We start from the raw sequence: 14,681 nt of genomic DNA on the forward strand, positions 1-14,681 counted from the left end.
AAGAAAAAGGTGGTCTCGCCCAGGAGAGGAAGGCTCGCCCAAGCGAGAGTGCGAGGTGGTTTTGTGCGAGGTGCTCACTTAGGCGGGGTAACCTAGCCTAAGCGAGATGAACTGGAGTACTTAAGCGAAATCTGGAAGTTTAGGCTAGGGATGGATGAATTGGGCAATCAAAGGAGATTGATTATGCGGTATTGGTTTAAATGGGAGTATGAATCATGATGAGTGGTCTATAAGGCTTTGGTGATACCTTAAAGGTGGGTTTTGCTGGTGTTCCTTGAGTTGTGGCTCTGAACGTATCCCTTAAGTTGTGGCTCGAGATAGGGCTTAAGCACGTGGCATTCCTTGGGTTGTGGCCCGGAATGACGTCCCTTGAGTTGTGGCTCGGGATAGCGGATGAACACGAGGAACTCTTGAGTTGTGGCTCGGGTTGGCGAGTGTTGTCGATGTGAGTGTGCTGGTTGTGGCCAGTACGGATGGGTCCAGATGGATTGCCCTCCTTAGTGATTAGCTGACGAGTTTGGTAGTCTTAGGACGTTACGGACTATGTTCGTATTTGGGAACTCCACCTGCCGTTGCGGTGTGTGATCCGTAGCATGGTTTCTCGCACGTGCTCGATCAGTTGTGGCTGATAGGTGTGGTAGCAAGACGCCTTGAGATACTCACTAGAAGATGTAGAACACTGTTGACATGGTTGTGGCCATGTGGAAGGAAAGGAATGAGTTTCCTTTGATTTAGGTTGACATCATATGGTTATGGCCATGTGGAAGGAAAGGATGAGGTTCCTTGATGTGAATTGATATCAGCAAGGTTGTAGCCATGTGGAATGAAATAAGAGTTCTTTTGATGTGTTTTCTTATATGTAAATGAATCGATATATATGTGTTGATTGTATTAGCTCATCCTATTTGCTGGTGTTTGGTGATGATCGTGTACGCGATACACGGGAGCATATGATATTGCAGGTGGTTCTGGTGAGGCATAGAGCCAGATCGGGGCTATTCTGGGATGAAAAGTTTTATCTGCAGTTTTAATGTTTTTGGTTCTAGTGATTTGTAAATTTACCATATCAGACTTTGGTTATGTATTTGAGCTTATTTCTATAATTATGAATTGAGGTATTTCATAAATACGTACTAAAGTTTTAAATTTTCCCACATTTTTGGGAAATCATATTTCATTAAATGCATTTTAATTATTATTCCTTATTTTTATTATTTAAATCCGTAATATCCAGTCGGGATGTGACATTTGGTATCAGAGCCAAGGGTTTTCAAAATGATTTTTGGGGTCTGTGGCGAGTGAGCTTATCGTGTTACGCTTGCGTGACTATTTGATATATTCTTGTGCTATTTTGTCTTGTATAGTCATAACTTAAGCTGTGTGATTTGAACAACTGAAAATGTGGCGTGCGTAGGCTATGGCAAACAAGAGGAGGAGGAGGAATGCTGTTGGGGCGGATGACATTGCTCAAGCGATTCATCGTATGGTGGACGCGATGCAATCCATCACAGTGCAACCCAGGGCCATAGTCGCACCCGCTCGCTCGATAACTATGGAGGACTTTATGAGGCATAAGCCCGCTAAATTCACGGGCAATGTAAGATCCGCAAAATTTAATTAATTAAATAAATAAATAATTAATAAATGCGGGAAGGTAGTGCATTTATGACATTAAATTTTGTTATGTATGACGTGGAAAAGTACTAGCTCAAGTGGTTGAGAATACTTTGTTTGTGTAAGAGGACTTGGGTTCGAGTCTTATGTATGCCAATTGTGTGTGTTTGTTATTATTATTTTAATAATATGTTGGGCCACATTTTTGTATGAGATAATGCTTGAATTGTGTGTTAGCAAGAAACATAAGTTGGCTTGGTGGTTTAGCTTTGATTTGGCATTGGGAAGGTCATGGGTTCGAACCTTGGTGAGTCAAAATTTAACTCTTTTTGTTAAAAGATTAATTGTGGGCTGAATAGGAAAGGGTGGTAAAGACCAAGCAGAAAGGGGGTAGCTAAAGGGCTGAGAAATAATCAAGTAATGACCCTTGAATAGCAATAAAACCCAAAATTCAATCACATTCTCGTTTTTTTTTTTTTTACTTTACCAAGTATTAAGACCTATAAAAGGCAACTTTTGAGAAGAGAATAGGATTTGGAAAGCTGTTTTCTGAGAGCTTTAGAGGGAGGACGAAATTTGAGAGTGAAAGGAGAATTGGGAGTGAAGTAGAAGGGGAAACAAAAGTGGTGGTACGGTCAGTCATTGGTGATCAAAGGAATCCTTCAATTTCAAGCTTTAAGCGGGGAAATTTTAGGTTAGGGGAGTTGTACCGAATTTGTATGCTTTTGGTCGTAAGTGTTGCGTGTACTAGTTTTCATGTGGTGAATTACGTGTTGAAAATGAGGGACATTGGGGGTTGTGGGTTTTGGATACTGTTGCATTGGAATTGGCCCTAAATGTATGTATATATTGAGGTTGTGTTCTGTAAATATTATGAGTATGCAAAGTGGAGTGGTTGGGGGTATATTTTCGAGTCCAAATGTGCTTATAAGTGTAATGAAATGGTGTTGAATGAATTGGTAAGTTTTGATTTGTGTTTTGAGTCTCTGGAGCAGTGTGTGTGTGTGCGTGAATCAGTGCCAAAACCTGCAATTCTCGTTCAGGCGAGCCAGGATCGCCTAGGCGAGATATGCAGGGACGCGTACCCTCTATCTACTCGTGGCCATCGCTCAGGCGGAGGGTTTTGGGGTTTGGGCGAGGGTTCATCTCGCTTAGGCGAGTGAGACTCGCCTAAGCGAGAATTCGTGTGCAATTGTGTGATTTGATTGAACAACTTGCGCAGGCGAGGTTGATTGTTGTTTTGAGCAGGAGTACATCTCGTCCAAGCGAGACCCTCTCGCCTAAGCGAGATCTCGAGGGAAGGTTTGTGGTTTTGTGGGACTCGTCGCCTAGACGAGGCATTTTTATTCTGGGCGAACGAGGGTCTCGCCCAAGCGAGCATGACCTCGCTTAAGCGAGAATACGTAGGCTGCAATGGTTCTGGAGGCTCGCACAAGTTGGGGGCCTAACTTAAGAGAGGTGGGCTGGAGTGGTTAAACAAAGGCTCTTAATTTAAGCAAGCAAAGGTGAAGATGTACGTTTAAGGAAGGTGTACCTGTTGTGTTTATAAGCTGAGATGAAACTTGCGAGAGGTGTTCTACATGGCTTTTAAAATATCTTCTTGGTGGGCTTGCTGGTGTTCCATGGGTTGTGGCCCGGAACGTATCCTTGAGTTGTGGCTCGGGATAGGGGTTAAGCACGTGGCATTCTATGGGTTGTGGCCCAAAATGACTTTCCTTGAGTTGTGGCTCGGGATAGCGGATGAACACGAGGGACCTTGAGTTGTGGCTCGGGTTGGCGAGTGTGCCGATGTGAGTGTGCTGGTTGTGGCCAGTACGGATGGGTCCTTATGGATTGCCCTCCTCAGTGAGTCACTGACGAGTTTGGTAGTCTTGAGACGTTACGGACTCTATTCGTATTTGGGAACTCCACCTAGTGTACGGTGTGTGATCCGTGGCATGGTTTTTGCACGTGCTCTATCGGTTGTGGCCGATAGGTGTGGCAGCAAGGCACATTGAGATACTTAAAAGAAGATGTAGAACACTGCTAACATGGTTGTGGCCGTGTGAAAGAACTGGACGAGATTCCTTGATATACTTTACTATACATGGTGGTGGCCATGTGGAGGGAAGGTAACGAGTCTTCCACGAGGTGTATTGATGTACATGGTAGTGGCAATGTGATGGGAATGGAGCAAGCGTTGTGGGAAAGTAAAGGATATTATATATGGTTGTGGCCATGCGGTATATAGGAAAAGTTGTGTTATTGATAAAATGTTTTATCTATTATACATGTATATGTGTGTTTGGTACATTTTTATGTGTTTCTTCTGTTAGCTCACCCTATCTGCTTGTGTTTGACGATGATCGTGTAAGCGGTACAAGTGAGCAGGTGATAATGCAGGTGGAACTGGTGAGGCTTAGCTGCGAGAGGGGATGATCATGGGATTTTTATTACTATGTTTATTAGTTTTGGATTTTTAAATGATATGTAAACTTTTGAGAGACTCTGGAACATTATTTCACTTTATGAGCTATGAGACGATGTTCTATTATACGATGTTAACAGTTTTAAATTTCCCTGTGTTTTGGGAAATGAGGCATTATTAATTATTGTGTAATTAATTCTTTATTTTTATTTTTATTAAATTCGTAATATCCTGACTGGATGTTACAAGCAAGGTCACTCCTGACGAAGCAAATGCTTGGCTCAGGGAACGTGAGAAGATATGCAGGGTGATCGAATGTATTGATGCACAAAAACTTTCCTTCGATAAAATTCACCTACAACAACAGTTTTCACGCGAGCATTGGCATGGCACCATATGAGACTCTTTTTGGCAGGAAGTGTAGGACCCCTCTATGTTGGTATCAGGATGGGGAAGCAGTGCTAGTCGAACTAGAAGTGTTAGAACAAACTACTGAGAAAGTAAGAATGGAGAGAGATAGGATACAAGCCTCTCAGAGTAGGCAGAAGGCTTATGCAGACCGTAGGAGGAGGCCCTTGGGATTCACGGTTGGAGATCACATGTTCTTGAGGGTGACCCGAACCACTGGTGTGGGAAGGGCTCTCCACTCAAGGAAGCTCTCTCCTAATTTTCTTGGCCCTTATCAAATCTCGAGAAGGATTGGGCCAGTGGCTTATGAGATTGCTTTGCCTTCCCAATTGGCAAATCTCCACCCAGTGTTCCACGTGTCATAGTTGAGGAAGTATGTCTTTGATCCCTCTCATGTGTTAGAAGCAGAGGATGTATAGATTAAGGAGGATCTCACCATGGAGGTACCAGTCGTGGCTTTAGAGGATAGTCGAGTAGAGGAACGTCGAGGAAAACCAGTCTGTCTAGTTAAGGTAATATGGGATCGGAGGACAAGTGACTCTACTTGGGAGTTAGAGGAGGATATGAGGAAGTCACACTAGCATTTGTTCAGCTGGTGAGTCTTGATTTTCAAGGTCAAAAATTTTCTTGTTGAGGAGAATGTAAGACCCATTTTATTTCCATTCCTTTTCTGCCCTAAGTTTCAAGGGCCTGTCCTAAGCAGATGGGCCTAATGGCTGGCCCATAGGGTGCCAAGGCCCCTAAAGCAGCCAAGACTCCCATTGTGCTCTCACTTTGCCAAAACCAAGCCTTGACTTCTTTCCTTTCCACAACAGAAGCTCTGCTAGGGTTTAGAGCTTCGTCATCTTCAAGCTAGCTCAAACCCATTTTCTACTCCATGTAAGTATTTTTACTAGCTCATACTGGTCCACGTTAATCACTCTTTGTAATTCCAGTTAGGGTTTCATGGTAACCCATTTCTTAGTTTCGTTCTATTTTTTCTTTCAGCTCTTCAGTTCGTTCCTAGAGTTGTTGTGCTCTCCACGTTTGGTTGCCAAAGTCCCTTATTAGCCCGTTTCCAAGTAATGAAAGTTAGGGTTTCGCATTTTTAGTTATATTTGATGAGTTCTGTTGCCTTTTTCGTGACTTTGTATGCATGAGTGAAGTTTTGATGATATGAATATTGACTGTTTGTTTAGTGTGGTTGGATGATTGATCTATGCGTACGTGAACAGTGGAGGGTTCTGTTTTTCTCGCCCAAGCGAGCCTGTCTCGCCTAAGCGAGATTAGCAATACTCGCCCATTTCTGCCTATGCAAGTTGTCGCTCAGGCGACGAGCTCCAACACTGAGCGAGAGCACGTCTCGCTCAGGCGATGAGAGGTCTCGCCTAAGCAAGAGTGCGTGACAGCGCCACTGTTCCTCTTTTAGAGCCCTTGCCTTGGCGGAGGGAGCTCGCTTGAGCGAGAGAGTCTCTCGCCTGAGTGAGACTCTTCTGCCTGAGCCAGGGGCTGGGCGTGAATGCACCAGGTTTTATTCCCTCTGTTGTCCTTGTATGGTCGCTATATTTTTGGGTGATTTGATTTGTTTGAGGCTTGAAATACATAATGTGTATGTATGGGATTGGTTCATGGATTGAATATGATGAGTTGGGTATGGATTTGATATGAGATATGGAATGATTCATGGGTAAGAAATGATGAATTTTGGCATGTGATAGAGGTCGTACCCCACCAAATTAAAACATATTAAATGCAGTACATGAAAGTGAACCAAGTCGTCTCCCAACGACCAATATTTTCATTCAAAGCAAAATTTCTAGATGAACACAACAATAAAACACAGGGGAGGATTGGCAGACAGATTCAGAATACTAATCAACAAATTAAATTAAATGCTGCAGTGATTAAAACCGTATTGACATCCTTGATTCAAACGCAATTTCACTTATCATAGACCACCAAATTAACACTAACTCGCCTTATCTCAATCCACTAGATAATAATTCACTAAGAGAAAATTACAATCTAGCTTCATTATGCAATTAAGCAATGCACACATCCTTAAATTCGTGACAGCTAAGCTACATACATTAAGCATGAACGTATCTTAACCAAAACATATTCAATTACTCTGTAAAATAAGCATTAACAGATTCACCATATGCATTCCACGAATTCAGAACAAAAACATGGCAGATTTCACAAAACAAGCACAACCTCAAAGCTTCATTGCATTCTTCATCAAGGAGTCAATACACGAATTTAGCTAGACATGGAAATGAGCAATTAAACACTTCAAAACTGGATCACAAAAACAGAACCAAGAACCCTAACTTATGAAATCTGAAAACGCAATTTAAGAGCAAAAATAGAGATTTCAAAGCTTAAATGGAATGCAAAACGGTGCTATCATATATAAATGCGAAAACCCCATTAATGGGTGCTGTTCCAGTTGTATAAAACCCACAAAACGAACTGCCCAAGCAAGAAAACAAATTCAAAACGTAAAACTCTCAATGGGTGTTGTCAAATATGCATAAAAACGGTAAAAATGAGCCAAAAACGTGAAAAACCGCAAGAGGCACGTCCATGGAAGCTTGGAGAACGAAAATGGAGGTTTTGAAGAGAGGTTGAAGATGATGGAGCGGCTGGTCTCCTTTCATGCAGACCTAATTCGTGGTCATATCACCCCTGCCACTCATATTTACAAAACTACCACTCTACCACTCAGATTTACAAAAATGCCACTTTGGGCCTCAAATGTTGACCCATTGACTTTGCTGACGTGGAAATGACATGGAAATGATGTGGCAATTATGTGGAAAGTCTCTTCAACTAAATATTAATGTCCAAGCTCCAAAATTGCTTCACCCAAATACCTATAAATAATTAAAAACAAAAATTAGGCCAAATAATGTGAAATTAGTCCAAATTCGGAACAGTGGCCCAATAAAGCCCAACAGATGAAAAACACTCTAATGATGAACAATTAAGCACTAATCAATTGTCTAATGGGTGCACAAAGGCTAGTGGAATGGAAAAAAATAATGACTCATCAAAATCGACCACACTTACCCTTTTGCACTCCTGGGCAAAATTAAATAGTAAAGCAAAGCAAGGACATCACAAACATAACAAGAGAGACAAAAAGACACAAGACAAACAGACACATGACAAACAGACTCGACACAGACAAATGGAAACACATCTAACACAGAAGGATTCAAAGCTGCAAGGTATCCATGAACATCATCCAAGCAATTCAAAACATGTCAAGTACTCAGTTCAGCTCAAGGAGATAATTGAAAGCAACATAACCTCACGAAATATGCACTGTATCACTCAAATCTCTAGGCTACTGTTTACTCTCAAAGCACCCCTGAAAAACAAACATCAAACAGACTTGGCAAGCCTCTAGAACCAACAACCAAACCAGAAACACATACAAGTCAAGATCAGAAGGACTTTTCAAGGTTGTAATGGGGCTGAGGACAAGGTGTGGAACGTATGGATAAGTAGCTAAGCAACCAAGGAAATAGAGGAGCAATGGGGAATAAGTCTCAATCAAGCATGAAAGTAATCCCAAACACCAACACTTCCAACTTCAGTTCTCACACAATGCTCAAATCCAAACTCCTTTTTATTTCTTTTCTTTTGTTTTCTTTTTGTTTTCTCTCTTTTTCTTTTTGTTTTTCTATACAAAGAACATGCAGAGAAACAACAATTTTGAAATCCCACATGGGTATACAAATGAGCAATCCCAAGAACCGATAACAAGCATGTGCACAACCACACTTGTTGTGCGCGATCACACTTAATTGAGCACCCATTCCCAAAAAAATTCCAAAGCTCCAAAATTTCCTAAGGTAGGAATAATCATGGTTTTTCAGGCTAAGGGCTTGTAATGCGTTGTAGAGCAATGAAAGGGTATGCAGGCTCAAAAAGGGGTATCAACGAAAACAGTTCAAGGTAGGCTCATCTGGCTATAGGCTCACAGAACAAAATTGCCTAAATCATATCCCAATGTGCATGTGAATTAGAAAAGCATCAGAAAGAGTCAAGCCAAGGCCACTGTGCAAGCATTCAAGAGGCATATATCACACAATCAAAGAATAGAGAGTGGCTCAAATTCTCACACAGGGTAAAATAATTCCAAAAGCAACTTGACATACCAAGAGAAAGCAAGGATATCAGTCCACAGAGTAACCAACAACTCATCCTCCATGAGTGAAGTGAGTGTTCCAAACAAAAAGCAAAAACATAACACTAACTAACACAAATTAACAAAAATGAAACAAACAAACGAAAACAACAACAGACAGACAGACCTGGACAAGTGCAATAAAAGTAAAGAAGAGGGGAAAGAAAACTCCCTGAATCATGGTGAAACAGCAGTGGGGTCAAGCAGGGAAGTTTCCTCCACAACAGTATCCACCAAGGCAGGATTGCTGAGGAATGGCTTCAAACAATGCCCATTCACTTTGAAGCTCTTATCGGTGGACTGGCTTTTGATTTCAACTGCACCATAAGGATAAACATTAGTAACAACAAAAGGACCAATCCACTTTGATTTCAACTTACCCCCCATGAGTCCAAGTTTGGAGTTATATAGTAAAATTTGCTGACCAACAACAAACTCCTTTCTAGCTATGGAGCTATCATGGAATTTCTTGGTCTTCTCCTTGTAGAACATAAAGTTCTGATATGCCTCTAGACGGATCTCATCTAATTCATTCAATTGCAGCTTCCTTTCCTCCCCAGCTTGATCAAGAGAGAAGTTGCATGACTTGACAGCCCAGTATGCTCGATGCTCTATTTCCACTGGAAGGTGGCATAGCTTACCAAAGACAACCCGATAAGGAGACATCCCTATAGGTGCCTTGTAAGGAGTCCTGTGAGCCCATAGAGCGTCCTCAAGTCTATTGCTCTAATCCTTCCTGTTGGGCTGCACAATCTTCTCCAAGATCCTCTTGATTTCTCTGTTTGAGATCTCGGCTTGCCCATTAGTTTGGGGGTGATATGGTGTAGAAAGTTTGTGCACGAGCCCATACTTTTGAAGCAAAACCCCCATGGATTTGTTGCAAAAATGGGTGCCCTGGTCACTAACAATAGCTCGAGGAACTCCAAACCTGCAAAATATATGAGACCTAACAAAGTCCACAACAACTCGAGCATCATTAGTTCTAGTGGCTTTGGCTTCCACCCATTTTGAAACATAATCAACAGCAAGTAAGATGTAAGTCAAACCAAAAGAGACAAAGAAAGGGCCCATGAAATCTATACCCCAGACATCAAATACCTCACAAAATAGCATGGGTTGTTGAGGCATCTGTTGTCTCCAAGAAATGGCTCCTCTTGCTCGTTGGCATTCCTCACATGTGCTACAAATCCTCCATGCATCTTTGAAGATGGTGGGCCAATAAAATCTGCAATCTAGCACCTTACGAGCTGTCCTTTGTGTGCCAAGGTGACACCAGGTGCAGATGAATGACAAAATTTGAGGACCAAGGTAATCTCATGGTTCGGAATGCATCTCCTGGTAACCTGATCACTGCATATTTTCCACAGATAGGGGTCATCCCAAATGTAATACCTAGCATCGCTCTTGAGTTTATCACATTGAGCTCTGGATGCTAGGGGAGGAAAAACAGATGTAGCAAGATAATTAACAATGTTAGCAAACCAAGGTGAGGAAGAAGTAGAGAGTGTCAAAAAACTTTCATCGGGAAAGTCATCCCGGATTGGTGAAGCATCATCAGTAGACCTCTCAATCCTGCTTAGGTGGTTTGCAACCAGGTTTTGTGCTCCACTCCTATCAGGGATCTCCAAATCGAATTCTTGGAGCCAGAGCATCCATCTTATCAGCCGAGGTTTTGATTCTACCTTCTTCAATAGGCACTTAAGAGTTGCATGGTCAGTAAACACAACAACAGGAGAACCAAGCAGATAAGATCAAAACTTTTCAAGTGCAAAAACTATCGCAAGGAGCTCTTTTTCTATTGTGGTGTAATTTGATTGGGCAGCATCTAATGTCCTGGAGGCGTAGTAGATTACCCTCGGCTGCTTATCAATCCTTTGAGCTAGAACAGCCCCTAATGCATAGTTGGATGCATCACACATAAGCTCAAATGGGTTGTCCAATCGGGCGCCTGAATGATTGGAGTTGTGGTCAGGACCTTCTTGAGGCAATCAAAAGCCTCTTTGCATCCTTCATCAAAGATGAAGTCAACATCCTTTTGCATTAGGTTGGATAGTGGGAGAGCCTTCTTACTGAAGTCTTGAATGAAGCGCCTGTAAAACCCTGCATGGCCAAGAAAAGAACGAACCTCTCGCACAGAAGAGGGGTAAGGCAATTGTGAAATAATTGAGATCTTGGCAAGGTCAACTTCAATGCCCTTTTTTGAAATTATGTGCCTCAATATTATGCCTTGTTCTACCATGAAATGACATTTCTCAAAATTGAGAACAAGGTTAGATTGGATGCACCTGTTTAAAACTCTGCCCAAACTATCCAAACATGCATCAAATGAGGACCCATATATAGTAAAGTCGTCCATAAACACCTCTATGTATTTTTCTAGAAAATCACTAAAAATGCTAAGCATGCACCTCTGGAATGTACCAGGGGCATTGCATAGGCCAAATGGCATCCTCCTATAGGCAAAAGTGCCAAAGGGGTAGGTGAATGTGGTTTTCTCTTGGTCCTCAGGTGCAATGTGAATTTGAAAATAACCAGAAAACCCATCAAGAAAGCAATAGTGGGACTTACCTGCCAAACGCTCAAGCATCTGATCAATAAAAGGCAGGGGGAAGTGGTCTTTTCTGGTTTCTTGATTTAGCCTTTTGTAGTCAATGCAAACTCTCCAACTGTTTTGCACTCTTGTTGGAATCAACTCCTCTTTTTCATTCTTGACTACAGTGAGGCCGGTCTTCTTTGGAACAACATGGATGGGGCTGACCCACTGACTGTCAGAAATGCGGTAGATGATCCCAGCTTGTAGAAGCTTGGTCACCTCCTTCTTTACAACATCCGAGATGACATGTTTTAGTCGTCTCTGTGGCTGTCTCACTGGCTTTGCTCCATCTTCCAACAATATCCTGTGCATGCATGTTGATGGGTTAATACCAGGGATGTAAGCTAATTTCCATCCAATTGCCTTTTTATGCTTTTTAAGAACGTGCAACAACCTCTGCTCTTATTCAGCAGTGAGGGAGGTGGAAATGATGACATGCAGTTTGTCCTCCTCCTCTAAGTAGACATACTTGAGGTTTCCTAGCAGTGGTTTCAACTCTGGAGTACTGGATGCTGGCTGAATATCAGGAACTAGAGGGGAGGGAGAAATGGGTTCCACAGCCTGTACCTGAGCATAACAATCAGATGCATATGTACTTCCTGCAACATGGTTAGTGCAACCTGATTGTATAACATCAAAGTCAATAGGTACAACATCCAGAGAGTCAAACTCAGTAGATTCAACATTATCCACATCATATTCAGCATCATCAGAATCAAAATCAGAATCAAAATTAGAATCAAAAACATCAATGCATGCAAATTCAGATAACTCAGACACAGATGAATAATTTAATGCATGCAAAGAGTGAAAATCAGAAATCAATCCATCAACAACATCATCAATAATATCCATGTGAAAAACATAATGATCCTCTGAAGGATGTTTCATGGCATCCAGAATGTTAAATCGCACAACAATATCATCAAACTCCATGGACAAAGTACCTGCATGGACATCAATTTTGGTTCGTGCAGTATTCAAAAATGGCCTGCCTAAAATGATTGGTGCAGAACCATCTGAAAATCCCTCTTCCATATCAAGAATGTAAAAATCAGCAGGGAAAATCAATTCACCAACACGATCCAAAACATCATCAACCAAACCTGCGGGGTGGGCAACACTTCTATTTGCCAATTGAATCACCACACCCGTAGGTTGCAGGGGTCCAAGAGAAAGAGATTTAAAAATAGACAGAGGCATTACATTTATTGAAGCACCAAGATCAAGCATTGCATTTTCAAATTTATTGTTACCTATGATGCAGGGTACACAAAATGTACCTGGGTCCTTGCACTTCTCAGGAATTTGAGGAACAGATTTACCTATTAATGCTGACACATTTCTGCCCATGCTGATCTTTTCGTTTCCCTTTAGCCTTCTCTTGTGCGTGCATAACTCCTTCAAGAACTTTGCATATCTGGGAATCTGTTTAATGGCATCCAACAGAGGTATGTTCACCTCAACCTTCCTGAATGTTTCTAAGATCTCCCTGTCAACCTCTTCCATCTTTTTGCTTGGAATGGCTCTTGGAGGGAAAGGAAGAGGTATGGAAGGTGCAACAGTAGAGGTGGAAGGGGTAGAAGTCACACCAGATGTGGAAGGACCAGTTGCATGAGCATCACGCTTTCTCTAAAGTGTGGCAGGGTCGACTTCCTTTGAAGGTGTAGGCTCGGGACTGGGAACTTCAATGTTCTTCCCAAATCTCAATGTAATGGCACTCACATTCCTCGGATTTTCCACCGTCTGTGATGGAAGCTTGTCAAAATTCTAAGCTTGTGCCTGGTTTAGCTGAGTGGCCATCTGCCCCATTTGATTTGTCAAACTCTGGATTAAGGCCTTAGTCTCCTACTGGAATTGCATATTTTGAAGGGTCATCATCTTGACTAACTCCTCCAATGAAGTAGAAGAAGGTGCAGGTGCTGCAGCAGGTGCTGGTGTGGGTATAGGTGGAACAGGAGCAGGTTGTGGTGCAGGTGCAACTCTTGTTGTGGAGGTGGTTGCACATTTTGAAATTGTTGGGGCTGCTGCTGGTTACCCTGGTTTCCCCATCTCAAATTAGGGTGATTCCTCCATCCTGGATTATATCGGTTGGTTGACAAATCATGGTGGTTTTGTTTTTGCTGTTGGGGCCTATTGTTGTTGAAAATATTTGCTGCATAGGCCTGAGGGGTATCCACTGGTGTAGAAGAAGAAGATTGTTGTTGCAATGCTGGGCAAGAGTCTGTAAAATGATCAACAGATGTACAAAGGCCACAAACTCTTGCAGCTGGAGCTCTCTGATTGGAAGCAAGTTGGTTGACCAGTGTGGTAAGAGCATCAATCTTACTCTCCAACTTCTTCGTGTACTCGGCTGATCCTACATCATGAACACCTCTAACAACTATGGCATCACTCCTAGTGCCAAATTGTTGAGAATTTGAAGCCATGTTTTCTATTAGTTGTCTGGCTGCAGTTGGGGTTATGTTACCAAGGGCACCACCACTTGCGGCATCAATCATATTTCGATCCATGTGGTGCAGACCTTCATAAAAATACTGCAAAAGGAGATGTTTAGAGATCTGATGGTGTGGGCAACTTGAACAGAGATTCTTGAACCTCTCTCAGTACTCATAAAGGGTCTCCCCAGATTGCTGCTTGATGCCAAAAATCTCCTTCCTTATGGCTGTTGTCCTTGAAGCAAGAAAGAACTTGGCAAGGAATAATCTCTTCAGGTCATCCCAGCTTGTGATGGACCTGGGTGTTAGGTAGTACAGCCAGTCTTTCGCATTACCCTCCAAAGAATGAGGGAAAGCCTTCAAGTATACATGGTCCTCCTGTACATCTGCAGGCTTCATGGTGGAACATACGACATGAAACTGCTTCAAGTGTTTGCACGGATCCTCACCTGCAAGACCATGAAACTTTGGCAACAAGTGTATTAAACTAGTTTTCAGCACATATGGAACCTCCTCCTCAGGGTATTGAATACATAAACTATCATAAGTGAACTCTGGTGCAGTGAGCTCACTCATGGTTCTCTTATGAGGTGGAGGAGGTTGAGCCATGTTATCAATATCAAAATCAAAATGCTCAGAATAAACAGTATGCTCAGAATGCAAGGAATGAGAAGTGTAAGAGTATGATGAGAATCAGAAGAGTCAGAAAAAGTCACTAAATATTGAGCATGCAAAGACGGATTCCTAAGATGCCTACTTGGGTTTCCCCTAGTCATGCACCAAAAAGTCACTATCAATCTCAGGATCAAATGGTTGTAATTCACTTGGGTTTCCCCTAGTCATGCACCAAAAAGCATTAATTTTAGTGATATTGGCATAACATAGGGTATAACTACAAGTATACTCAAACAAACTCCAAATGACTTGAAATTTGGTAGCCTATTCCTTTGAGTGGTCAAACAGAAGCACAAAAAAAATTAGATCAAAACTCAAAGCACAAGTATTTTTAACAATTTTTCAAAAGTAAAAAAAATGAAGAAA

General features: G+C 42.0%; 1 non-coding gene across 1 annotated transcript; it reads left to right on the top strand.

Annotated features, from left to right (window-relative positions):
* Positions 1-13,761: 13,761 nt before the first annotated feature.
* LOC114192847 lies at positions 13,762-13,868 on the top strand. The gene has a single exon (XR_003606166.1). It is a non-coding gene; the product is annotated as a small nucleolar RNA R71 (small nucleolar RNA).
* The last annotated feature ends 813 nt before the right edge of the window (positions 13,869-14,681 follow it).

This window comes from Vigna unguiculata, chromosome 7, assembly GCF_004118075.2.
Source record: "Vigna unguiculata cultivar IT97K-499-35 chromosome 7, ASM411807v1, whole genome shotgun sequence".
Taxonomy (NCBI): Eukaryota; Viridiplantae; Streptophyta; class Magnoliopsida; order Fabales; family Fabaceae; genus Vigna; species Vigna unguiculata.